Genomic DNA, 12,453 nt, shown 5'->3' with positions numbered 1-12,453 from the left:
ATGCTCACCAGATATGATCGGTACTGGGGAAATAAAATACCCGGGGTGGAACAAACCTAGTACCAAGGGCACGGCGATTCCACATGTCAGCAGCGGTACCCCAACAGTTACACATGTTAGTGGCGGCTGATAAAATATACCTCAGGGCTAACAACCTTGTGAGAACTTCGTCACCCACTAAGGCGACCCCATACACACACTTATTGGACTCAATATGAAGAGAAATATCAACAGAAATAATACCCCAGGTGGAAACCAATTCATCCCCATTCGTGATGGGGCAAGCAGGTCGTCGGTTGCTGGGGAGCCAGAAGTCATTAAGAAGTCGAGAAGCTTATGTGCTCAGACAGAAATTAATAATGCAGATAGTAAGATTAAAACTATGTGGAATATTGGCTAACGGGAGATGGGGCAGTTTGACAGTGCACAGCATAATATAGCAATAAAGCTAAATGATGATGTTGTGAGTGATAATTCAGAAGTTGCAAGTATTTTTAACAATCAGTTTCTGAATGTAGCAGCAAAAATAGGGTTAAAGGGTTCAGTTAAAGAAGCAAAAAATATATTGAAAATGTCATTCCCCAGGATTTTAGGCCTTTAGAAATAGCACCAACATCCCCCGCCGAAATTAATGGAATTATAAATATACTGAAAAACAAGTGCTCATGAGGTGTTGATGGAGTCTCTAACAGAATTTTGAAGTGTTGTTCTAATTTAATAAGGGGAGTCGTTAGAGATATATGTAGCGTTTCGTGGGCACAGGGAATTTTTCCAAACAGATTGAAATATGCAGTTGTCAAACCTCTTCATAAGAAAGGGAACAAGAGTGACTTAAATAATTATAGACCAATCTCATTGCTGGCTTCATTTTCTAAAATATTCGAAAAAGTTATGTGTTCAAGAGTAGTCTCACATTTAAGTGAAAATAATTTACTCAGCATGTAACAGTTTGGATTCCGGAAGGGTTACTCGACTGAGAATGCACATTTAGCTATCAAATAGTGCAAGCCCTAAATAACAAATTATCGTATTATGGTATTTTTTGTGATCTCTCCAAGGCATTTGACTGTGTGGATCATTTCACACTCTTAGAAAAACGCAGGTTTATGGAATTGAAGGCTATACACACAGGTGATTTGAATCACACTCAATGAACAGAAAGCAAAAAGTTGTGCTGAATAGCAGAAATAATGTTGGGAGGGTGGTAAATTCTAGTGAATGGGGAGTTACCACAAAGGGAGTCCCACAGGGTTCAATTTTGGGTCCTCTGCTGTTCCTTATTCATGTGAATGACCTCTCACTTAACGATCAGCAAGTGGATCTAGTACTTTTTGACGATGACACGAATTTTATAATAAATCCCATTCCAGAAAAAGTAGCTGAAGATAGTGTTAAGGATGTCTTTCAAAGAATTATTAAGTGGTTCTCAGAAAATGGACTCTCCTTTAATTTTGAAAAAACTCACTATATCCTGCTCTGTACACTGAATAGAGTCATACTGAAAATTGATGTAGCATATGAACAGGGCTCAGTTAACAGGGTAGATTTCTCCAAATTTTTGGGTGTTCATATTGATGACAACTTGAACTGAGAGAAGCATATTAGTGAGCTTCTCAAACAATTGAGTTCAGCTTCTTACACTCCTCGTATAATCGCTACTCTTGGTAATAAACAGATGAGCCTCCTAAAGTACTTTGCATATTTCCGCTCAATATGGTCTTATGGGATAGTTTTCTGGGGTAACTCACCCCTTAGACACAAAGTATTTATTGCACAAAAGAGAGCAGTGAGAATAATTAGTGGTGTTAACTAAGGACGTCATGCAGGCACCTTTTCAAGGAGTTAGGTATTTTAACTGCACCATCAGAGTACATATTTTCGCTAATGAAATTCGTTACAAATAATCCATCTCAACTCGCGAAGAACAGTGATGACAACTTGAACTGGAAGAAGTGATGTTCATATGTACAACACTAGAGGGAAAAATGACCTTTCCTATTCGTTATTGAAGCTGTCAGTTGCTCAAAAAGGAGTACGTTATTCAGCAATAAAAATCTTTGATCATTTTCCCAACAACATAAAGTGTCTGGCAGGTAGCAGATCAAGTTTCAAATCTAGCTTAAAATCATTTCTTTTGGACAACTCCTTCTACTCCATGGACGAGTTTCTGTTTCAGAACTGGTAAAAAGAATTGTACCTCTAAATGTAGTTGCATGTGTAGAACTAAAAATTTCAGTAATATTAATAATAGCACTATTCATGTGTGTATATAGATATTGTAAGCTGACTTGTTCCACATCATATCGATAAAATAATCGGGAAAATGATCTACGGAACATGACATAACTAAAACTAAAAAAACTAAAGCAAGCGAGAGCGAAACTTTGGCCATAGACGCCAGGTGCACCAAGTTGAGAGGGCGTATCATGCCTGTAAGAACACCTATACCTACAAGTACCTATCCAAGAACATACAGCTGAAGCACAACAACTCGGTATAAAACCCTCTGCACTCTATGCCTCTGAGTGACTCTTGATGAATCGAAAGGGCCCACTCAGGAAACTAGAATTTAAAGAGAGGAAGATCCTGAGGAGAATACAAGGACCCATAAGAGAGGAAGACGGTACCTACAGAATCAGGCACAATAACGAGGTCTACGAACATCGGGAATACAGAGTTACATGCATGAGGAAAAGGCGACTGACCTTCTATGGACACATGACTGGCCTGAATCACTCCAGGCTCACCAACAGGATCCTCACAGTGGCAAGTAGGGGAAAGGCGTTCAAATCCAAGTGGATGACCTCTGTTAATTCAGACTTAGAGGAACTGCAGATCCCATTAAAGACAACCGAGAACCGAAACAATACAGACAGGCCATCCTACAGGGAGCCTTCCCACTGTCTCTCACAAGCAAGAAGTGTACAGGCACCACCAGACCTAAGTGGGCGGATGACAGGAAGCAGGCTCACAGCCAGGAGATGAAGGCATACTGGGCCAAGAAAAAGCAGAAGATCCTAGCTGAGAGCTAAGACGAGCCCCGTGGTCCCTAGTAGGCCGAACGAATTGAAAAAAAATTACAGTTTGAAGGTCCGAAAATGGTCATATGATGATCGAAACTGGCCGCATTATAATAAACATTCCTCTGCGTTCTAGACTGTTTGATAATTAATTTCGAAACTGGGTCTGATCGTGCCGGAAATAAACTATCTTCAGAACTAGTGCTACTCCGTCACTTTTTTTCTCAACGCCTATCATCACACGCACGACACACACTATACAGACATTACGTCATGATGTAACACTACAGTATCAGGTGGCATCAGTAGCACTGCTACGATGTTTGGTTTCCATTTTGTGTACCGTCACTTCCCATCCGCTTGTACCACGTAAACCAAGGAAGATTTGGAAAAAGAATTAAAGTTCAGGGAGAAGAAATAATATCTTCGAGGTTTGCAACGACATCGTATGCTTGTCACAGACAGCAAAAGACTTGGAAGAGAAGTTCAACGCAATAGAGAAGTCTTGAAAAAATGTCCCAAGATGAACAGCAGCAAAAGTAGAACAACGGTAATGGAATGTAGGCGAGCTGAATCAGGTGATATTGACAGAATTCGATTACGAAATGAACCACAAAAAATAGTCGATGAGTATTTGGGTCGCAAAGTAACTGACAATGGTCGAAATAAATAAGATGTAAAATGTAGATTGGCAATAGCAAGAAAAAGAAACATTTCTGAAAGAAAGAAATTTGTTAAAACCGGGCCTGCCGGAGTGGCCGAGCGGTTCTAGGCGCTACAGTCTGGAACCGCACAACCGCTACGGTCGCAAGTTCGAATACTGCCTCGGGCATGGATGTGTGTGATGTCCTTAGGTTGGTTAGGTTTAAGTAGTTCTACGTTCTAGGGGACTGATGACCTCAGCAGTTAAGTCTCATAGTGCTCAGAGCCATTTTTTGTTAGAACCGACCATAAATTTTAATGTTTTGAAATATTTTCTGAGGTGTTTGTATGGAGTATAGCCTTGTACAGAAGTGATACGTGGACGAAACAGTTAGACGACAAGAGAGCAGAAGGTTCTGAAATGCTATGATACAGAAGAACGCTGAAGATTAGCTGATGGGTAGATCAAATAACTAAAGAAGAGGAGGGGAAAGAAACTTGCTGTATAACATGACTAAAAGAAGGGATCGGATGATGCGACACATGCTTCGGCATCAAGGAATTATCAGTTTAGTAATTAAAGGAAATGTGAAAAGAACTGTAGAGACGACCAAGGCTTGAGTACAGTACTTTCAAACGTATTTCTGTTGCAGTATTTATGCAGAGACGAAGAGGCTTGCACACGCTAGACTAACGTGGAGAGCTGCTTCAAACCAGTCTTCGGACGGAAGGCCACAACAAGAACAAATACAACATGTGTGCTAAGTGGTGCAGTCAAGAATTCCAGTGCTTTGAAGAGATCTTTACAGTGTGCCCGATTACTATTTTTGGTTTCATTCTTATGGTCATTTCATAGCGGAAGGAGGAATGACAGAATAAAAACAAAAGAACAACAACATGAAACAGCGGTCAATAAAACAGAAAACTAGTGCGGCGTCGGTGCCACGGCTGGAACGGATCTGGCAAGTCAGTATAAACAGTGAACAGGACACACAGACACACACACAGCGCGACTGGCTGCCCCGGGCAGGCCCACTAAGAGCGGCGTGGGCGGCGGCAGCTGCGTTGGCGTCGCGTGGCGCTGCGTCGCGTGGACACTCGTGAGAAAGGCAAGCATCGGCGGCAACGCGCGGCCCGCAACATCTGCGCGCACTCGAGGTCCGCTCATTCACACGGCTGCCTACTGTACAGCGCCGCCGACGGCAAGAGTCCAAAGGCCGGCGACAATTATTCGCCCCTGCTCACTGTTACTCATCATCAATACATTTCTCTCCGTTCTCAGAGGTGTCTACCGCATACGATATCTCGAGCTTCAGACGGCAGCCCCTTTCCTCATCATCACGAGCAAGCTGTGACGCACTTATAAAAAACTTACACTGAAGAGCCAAAACATTATGGCCACCTGCTTGATAGCGTGTCGGTCAACCTTTGGAACACAGTAAAGTAACGCTTCTCGATGGCATGGACTCGAGAAGTCCTTGGTAGGTCTCCGGATTTATGTGGAGTCAGCTGACTATGCACAGGTCTTAGTTCCTGTAAATTACCGACATGTGCTTTGTGGACGTGGGGCTGGCGCTCGCTATCGTTACAGATGTGATCCATTGTGTTCACATCAGCTGAATTTAATGACCAAGATATCAAAGCGAGTAGCCGCGCGGGATTAGCCGAGCAGTCTTAGGTGCTGCAGTCATGGACTGTGCGGCTGGCCCCGGCGAAGGTTCGAGTCCTTCCTCGGGCATGGGTGTGTGTGTTTGTCCTTAGGATAATTTAGGTTAAGTAGTGTGTAAGCTTAGGGACTGATGACCTTAGCAGTTAAGTCCCATAAGATTTCACACACATTTTAACAAAAAAAAAAAAAAAAAAAAAAAGAAACCAAAGCGAGTTCAGTTTTAATCTGCTCACCGCGTGAAGGAGAAGGATGATGATATTTGGTTTGTGGGGCCGTCAACTGCGCGATCATCAGCGCCTATACAAAGTCCCAATTTTTACACAGTCCACTTTCTTTTCACAATCCATTCTAGTCACTCTCATAAATGATGATGATAATGAAATAATGAGAACAGCACAAACACCCAGCCCTCGGGCAGAGAAAATCTCCAACCCGGTCGGGAATCGAACCCGGGACTGTGAAGGAGAATGACGGTTCAGATTCCCAACAGGGCATCCAGATTTAGGTCTTATGTGGTTTCCTCAAACCGCTCCACGCAAATGATGGAATGGTTCCTTTGAAAAAGGCCTGGCCGATTTCCTTCCCCATCCTTGTGCTCTGTCTCTAACGAACGTGCTGTCGACAGGACGTTAAACTCGAATCTTTCTTCCTTCCCTCATTCTTCTCAGCCAACCACAGCACGAATTTTGACAGTTATCGTACTGGAATGTGCTATCGCCGTTAGGGAAGACATCAGACTTGAAAGAGATGCAGGTGGCCTGCAACAAAGCCCACAACCATCTTGGTGCTGTCGATTACTACCACAGGTCCCACAGAAGGACAGATGAATGTTCTCCTACCATAGTATTGCCCGCACCAGTCTGTGACCATGTCAAGGTGTATATTTCGAGGAACTGTTAGCCTGGATTGACACATAACGATTGATCTGGTGTGACAAGGAACGTGATTCATCTGACCAGGTAGCAAGTTCGGACTGATCCACGGTCCATTCTAGATGTACCCGTGCCCACTGCAATCGTAATCAATGTCTTTTGGTCAACATGGGAATTGTAGAGGTCGTCTGCTGCACAGCCCACCATTCATCAATGCATGCCGAACGGCGTGCTCCAAGACACTTGTGCCTGCACCAGCATTGCACTCTGTCTGATCTGCCACAGGTCGATGCCTATCCTGCTTTCCAGAGTGGACAAACCTCCGACCTCCACATTCTGTGATGAGGCCTGGAAGTCCAGCACCTTGTCGCCTACTTGTGATTTCACTGTCATTCAACCACTTCATATGGATGTTCACGACAGTAGTACGCCAACAGCCCACCAGCGCCGCCGTTTCCGTATTACTCTTTCCCAGGCACTCCCGTTTGTCAAAGTTCCTTATACCACTGGACTTCCCTATTTGCAGCCCGCATTGTCGGTAGAATGACCCGCCATTTGTGTCTTCTCTGCTCATGTACATCCCTTACCGCATCATGTGCCAACAATGCCACCCGACTACATCCATTCTAGCAGTGGGGAGTGGACATAATGTTCTGGCTCATCATTGAATGTCCAGGGGGCTGCCAAGCTCCACAGTCGTTCTAGTTACCCTTAGATTACTGTCAGCAGTATGTAACAGCCTGTGTCTCTCAAGTTCACAGAGTGCCAAACTGTGGAATTCTTTTCCAAGGGACAAATGCATAAAATATCAACACGTTTTCGAAACTACAGAATAGGACCATAAGAATAATTACTACAAATAGTAATCAAGCCAACTGTAAAGGTATGTTCATAACTGCAGGAATTTTTAACTACGCCACGTACCTCTGTAGCAAAATACTCAGCATGTCTTACTGCTATGCGAAAGATCTGGGTACTGTTCACATTATTGCCAGGGATATTTCTTTGGAGGGAGGACTGGAACGAAGCGTACTCAACCTTGATGAGCTACTTGAGTCTCAGAATTAGTGGCACCAAGATCTGGAAAACTAACAACCGACTGTAGAGCAGAGTACTGACACCTCACCCCTCTTCGCCACACCCAAATGATGCCATTTGCAGGAGATGACATGGTGACCAGTTAGTACTAAATGGACTGTCAGGGCCAGAGCTCGAAGCTGGATATGGAAGTGTGAGGATATTTACCAATCAATTATGCTCACCATGCATAACTTAATAATTACTGCAAAAACAATTCTGTACATGACCATGGAACAAGACCTAAACTAATCTTAACATTGGCCAAGAAAGAAGAAACATTAAAATCAAATTAGCATATTTACAAATGAATAAAACTGTACAATAAATTGCCCAATATGATTAAAGAGATTATAAAAAGAAACATTTTTAAATTGCAGTGACAAAGTATCTCTAATGTGACACATAATAGTGAACTATTACTTGAATAACACAGAGTAGAGGTTTGATAAAAAAAATTAACTCAAGCGAATAATAATAATAATAAAATATCTCTCTCATTTCACACCACACTTCTGCATTACAATGTATTTTTATTTTCTGAAAATCCTAACGTCAAAGCTCTGCAGCGGATAACACAAACCTCTTATCCTCTTTTTGAGTTTAACATTTCACTCATGTTGGTGGGATGTTTACTCAATTTTTCAGACAAGCAAATGGGAAGAGCTGATACACATGGTGTGTGCATTGATTGGTATTGAGAAATGAATGAACAATACAGCACTAACCTTTTGCATTTTTAAATAACTTAGTAACAAAGTAGAGTTTTACACTGCAGATAAACCGAAAGAGGTTGCATCAGTAATTCTGATTTAGATTTTCCATGATTTCCCTAACTTAATTCAGGCAAATGGTGGGAACGTTCCTAATGTAACATCACAGCTGTTCCAACTTATCAGCCTAGACCTACAATTATGTGAATGCTTGTACTTATGAATTATGGTATTTTGTTCTTAAATTGTAATACCACATGTCCAATATCTTTTAGATGTGGTCCATAGATGAATAAAACTGTTTCTACTAGTCAGTCAAACTCAAATTACAGCATTTTTTTCCAATGGGAAAACAATGTATCATTATGGCACAAGTGCAGTCCCATCCTTCTTCAGGTAAAAGTCTCATTGAGGAATGTGATTGGGAGCTGCTTCAACCATTCCTTATGGACATTGAAATCGAAGCTTTCACTCCAAAATACACCTACCTTAAATAAAACCAATTAAAAATACATTTGACATTTTAAAGTATATATAAAATATATATTTCCATAATCTCTGCCACGGAAACTCAATATTGCTTCAATGATATTGATGTGTGTGTTTACTCTATACAGGCATTTTCTTTGGGGCCCTTAGTGTACATAGACACATTTTCTCAATTAGAATGTGTGCCATAAATTGTAGCCTTCCCGCTTGAAGGCTTATGCATTGATGGCAGATAGTGACTATGGAGACTCAGATTGGTCTCCAATCCTTGAAATTTTGTAGCGTTTTTATCTGGGAGGTTTGAGAAAATTTTGTTCATAAATGCTGACATTTCATAGATAATTTCTAGGATGTTACTTTGAATCTGATCACTGTTTCGTCAAATAATATGTACTCTTACAAGATGTACATGTATGAATGGTTTTGAGTCACAAAATATTTTTCTTCAGCAATTATACAAAGAAATAACTGGTGATATAAATTGTGTAATAATGTGGGGTTACCTGGATGGCTGTACCCAGTTAATTTGTGCAGTAATATTATATTATTACATTCATCTTCCTTGTTGTTTAAAACACTGTGAACATTTCGGATCAAATAATACTTCACAAGAGACAGATGTTAAAGCTGGATATAAGAAATAATACTAATGCACATAACAGTGTTCATAAACATGAAATGTTAAATTCTTTGTTCAACCTTACTGACAGTAATTTTGTACAACAATAACTTCGCTGTTTGTGAAATGCATGCACATTCCCACAGAAAGCACTGTGTAAAACAGTAATTGCTTAGACAAATGGCATATAAGAAATCAATGAGACATAGCTGTACCCAAATAGATAATGCATTGATGGTTTTAATGATAAAAGAATTATTGTATTGAAGAACGGACTCATGTACAAAAGAAGATTTTGAAAGGCTTCAAATTCCCTCTAAAACTTTGAGGAAATTAGTAGATCTCAAACATAACACAGGAATAATTTCAACACATAAAGTTGACCATATCATTCACACAGAAGTAGATTTAAACAGAAATAAAATTGGCGATAAAACTATATTAATAAGAAACTGATTTCCTTTACAAAATGCATAATTTCAATGCAGAAAAACAAAGTCACTTTGTGCACAACAAGAAATTATAAACTGCTTAATATTAATACCTAATGTTCAACAATTAAGAAACAGAGTAAGTTTCAAAAAAGGCTTATAAACCTATTTGAAATTCTAAACGCAACCTTGTCTACAACTATATAGAAAGTTATATTTGTTTAACAACATTTAACACTTAACTGGAAATTGCTTTTCTGTATGGAACAGTGAAATGTTCATAACAAGCATTAAGGATACTGAAGAAATGTTAGATAAGAAAGTTATCTCTGTAGATACTGTAAAACTGTTTAGCAATTCAGCATTCTGTTTATCATTCTCAGACACTACAAGAACCATTAATCACAACATATCAAAGAATTGGCAAAAATGTCTTTGTCAGAAGTCATAGGAATCTTAATTCTTTAAATTAATTCTGAGGTATAATTTTTTTGGTTCAATTGCAAGGCATAGTCAAATCACTGAAAATATGATACATCCTTTTAAATACCTTAATTATTAATATTTTATATATGATGTGAAAAATAAGGTACTGAATAGCATTAATATTATTATCAATAATACTTTATAAGAAGACATATGTTGCATAATGAACAAAATAAAACTAAAAATACAACCAACAAAGTATATAGAAGAGCTGAAGTTAATACTGGATTAGAAAATGAAAGCATCACTTCTCATGGTATCGAATTTTTCAGTGGCAGTTGACTACGTACTGTCAAAAGAAATAGATAGATCACAAGGATCCATACCCAATTCATTGATGGTATTTCATAGGTCAGATCCTAAAGAAGTAGTCTTAAACATGGGTAATAAACAGTTACCTATCACTAAACTGATATATTCCATATAACTTTAGACAAACTATAGAACAACATAATTAAATTAGGAGGAAAGTCAAGCTGTTAAAAAAGGCTGTTTCTCACTTACACATATTCTATCAACCACTGATGGTTAATTAGTTGAATAATTATATATAATTCAGTGTAAAGACACCTATATTCTTATACATATGTATGTGTGTGTGTGTGTGTGTGTGTGTGTGTGTGTGTATGAGAGAGAGAGAGAGAGAGAGTGTGTTGGTGGATGGGTGGGTGGGTGGGTGTGTGATTATATACATAAGAATATGGGCATCTGTACACTGAATGCTGTTATCTGTCATACTGCAAATAGGTGATTCTAAGTGCTGAATATAGATAGTCTAATAATTTGTAGAACAGGTGGGTTATAAGATATATTTTTAATTTTCATTTGGATTTCGACATACTTCCAATTTCTTGTTTTCTTGTTTTATATGTGCTGCCACCTTATGAAACATTTATGTGCCAGAATACAAAACCCAGTTTTAAAATTCAGACAAGAAGGTAAATTCTGCATGTGGAGATTGTGGTTGAAGGTGTGACTGAATGAATCACAAATCATTGGAAATTTATCAATACCTAAAATACTATTGAAGATAAACTGTTGTGAGGTGAATGTTAATAATTTTAAAAAGGTTCATTGAAGATATGTGGTTATCTGCTTCACACAACATCCTTATCACGTGTGAGCCCTAGATGACCTTTTTATTCATTTAACTAGAGCATGTAACAAGAAAATTTCATGGAACAAGAGGAATAAAAGTGTGAAATATCAGCATCCTTCACTTTTATTTGCTACATAGTACCTTTATTAAATTTAACATCTAATTTGGTGTTATGAGTGATACTTTAAAGTTTAAAACATGATAAACTGAGTTCTGACTCAGTTTCAAGAGGACACCAAGGACGTTTGTGTCTGGTGCTGCATGTAATATACAACTATTTATGGTAGCAGCAAAACATTTTTATTCTTTGGAAATAAGATGGTACTAGTTTTTGTAGAAGTAAGTCTTCAATTATTTCCTGTGAACCTTACAACTATAACTGCAGTGTGTCTGATATGGTTGAATTAGGGTACTTGTAATATCATCAGCAAAGTTTACACTTTAGGCCAGCACTTCAAATTATTTTGTAATACTGCAATCAAGGTGAATTACTAAACCTAACGATTGGTTTAAAAATTCTAGTACTTTAAGATTTCTTACTTAATGATTTTTGTACAAAACCACCGCCAAGCAAATAAATCTCCTTAGCTCTTACCTTTCTACCCTTACCTTGCACCTTCTACTCTGTTAATTCAACTGCTTCTGATTTTCTTGATTATCAATAGTCTCCAAAGCTACTTTACATTGTTTAGTTCGTTATTTATTCAACCACAATTCATTTTACAATGGTATTAGACATGTCTGATTTATAAAATAACGAAATATAATAAAAATTAGCATTAAAAGATTATTGAAAATTAGCAGTTATACATGTGATCAGGTAGATTGAGGACTAAGTGGGTATCAAGCTACAAATTCGAAGGTTCTGCATTCAATCCTCAGTGAGTTACAGGATTTTCCCTACCACTTATAGCTCTTTATCTATCAGCTGGTGCCGAATACTCTCTCCTTTTCATTCCATACTCACCCATAATATCATACACAAATGCTATATTGTTCGAACCATTCTTCCCTCCGTCCTCCTCTCTCTTTCTCTCTCTCTCTCTCCCACCCCCCCCCCCCCTCTCTCACTCTCTCTCTCTCTCTCTCTCTCTCTAAAGGGCTGATGGCGTAGTGGACAAGGCATTAGATTCCTATTCTGGAGGAGTGGCGTTCAAATCTTCATCTGGACATAGTGGTTTAAATTTTCCACGAACATCGTTTAAAACAGACACGGCGGATTTCCTCCTCTAACGTTGTCCCACCTGCTTCATCCCAGGACAGGCAATTTTTTTATTATTTTTTATTCATTTTTTATCAGGCGCTTGCATGACACCCGACCAAATTTGGAATCGCT

The sequence above is a fragment of the Schistocerca americana genome, chromosome 3, assembly GCF_021461395.2.
Source record: "Schistocerca americana isolate TAMUIC-IGC-003095 chromosome 3, iqSchAmer2.1, whole genome shotgun sequence".
Taxonomy (NCBI): Eukaryota; Metazoa; Arthropoda; class Insecta; order Orthoptera; family Acrididae; genus Schistocerca; species Schistocerca americana.
The sequence above is the reverse complement of the archived record's forward strand: the minus strand, read 5'-3'. Positions refer to the sequence as shown.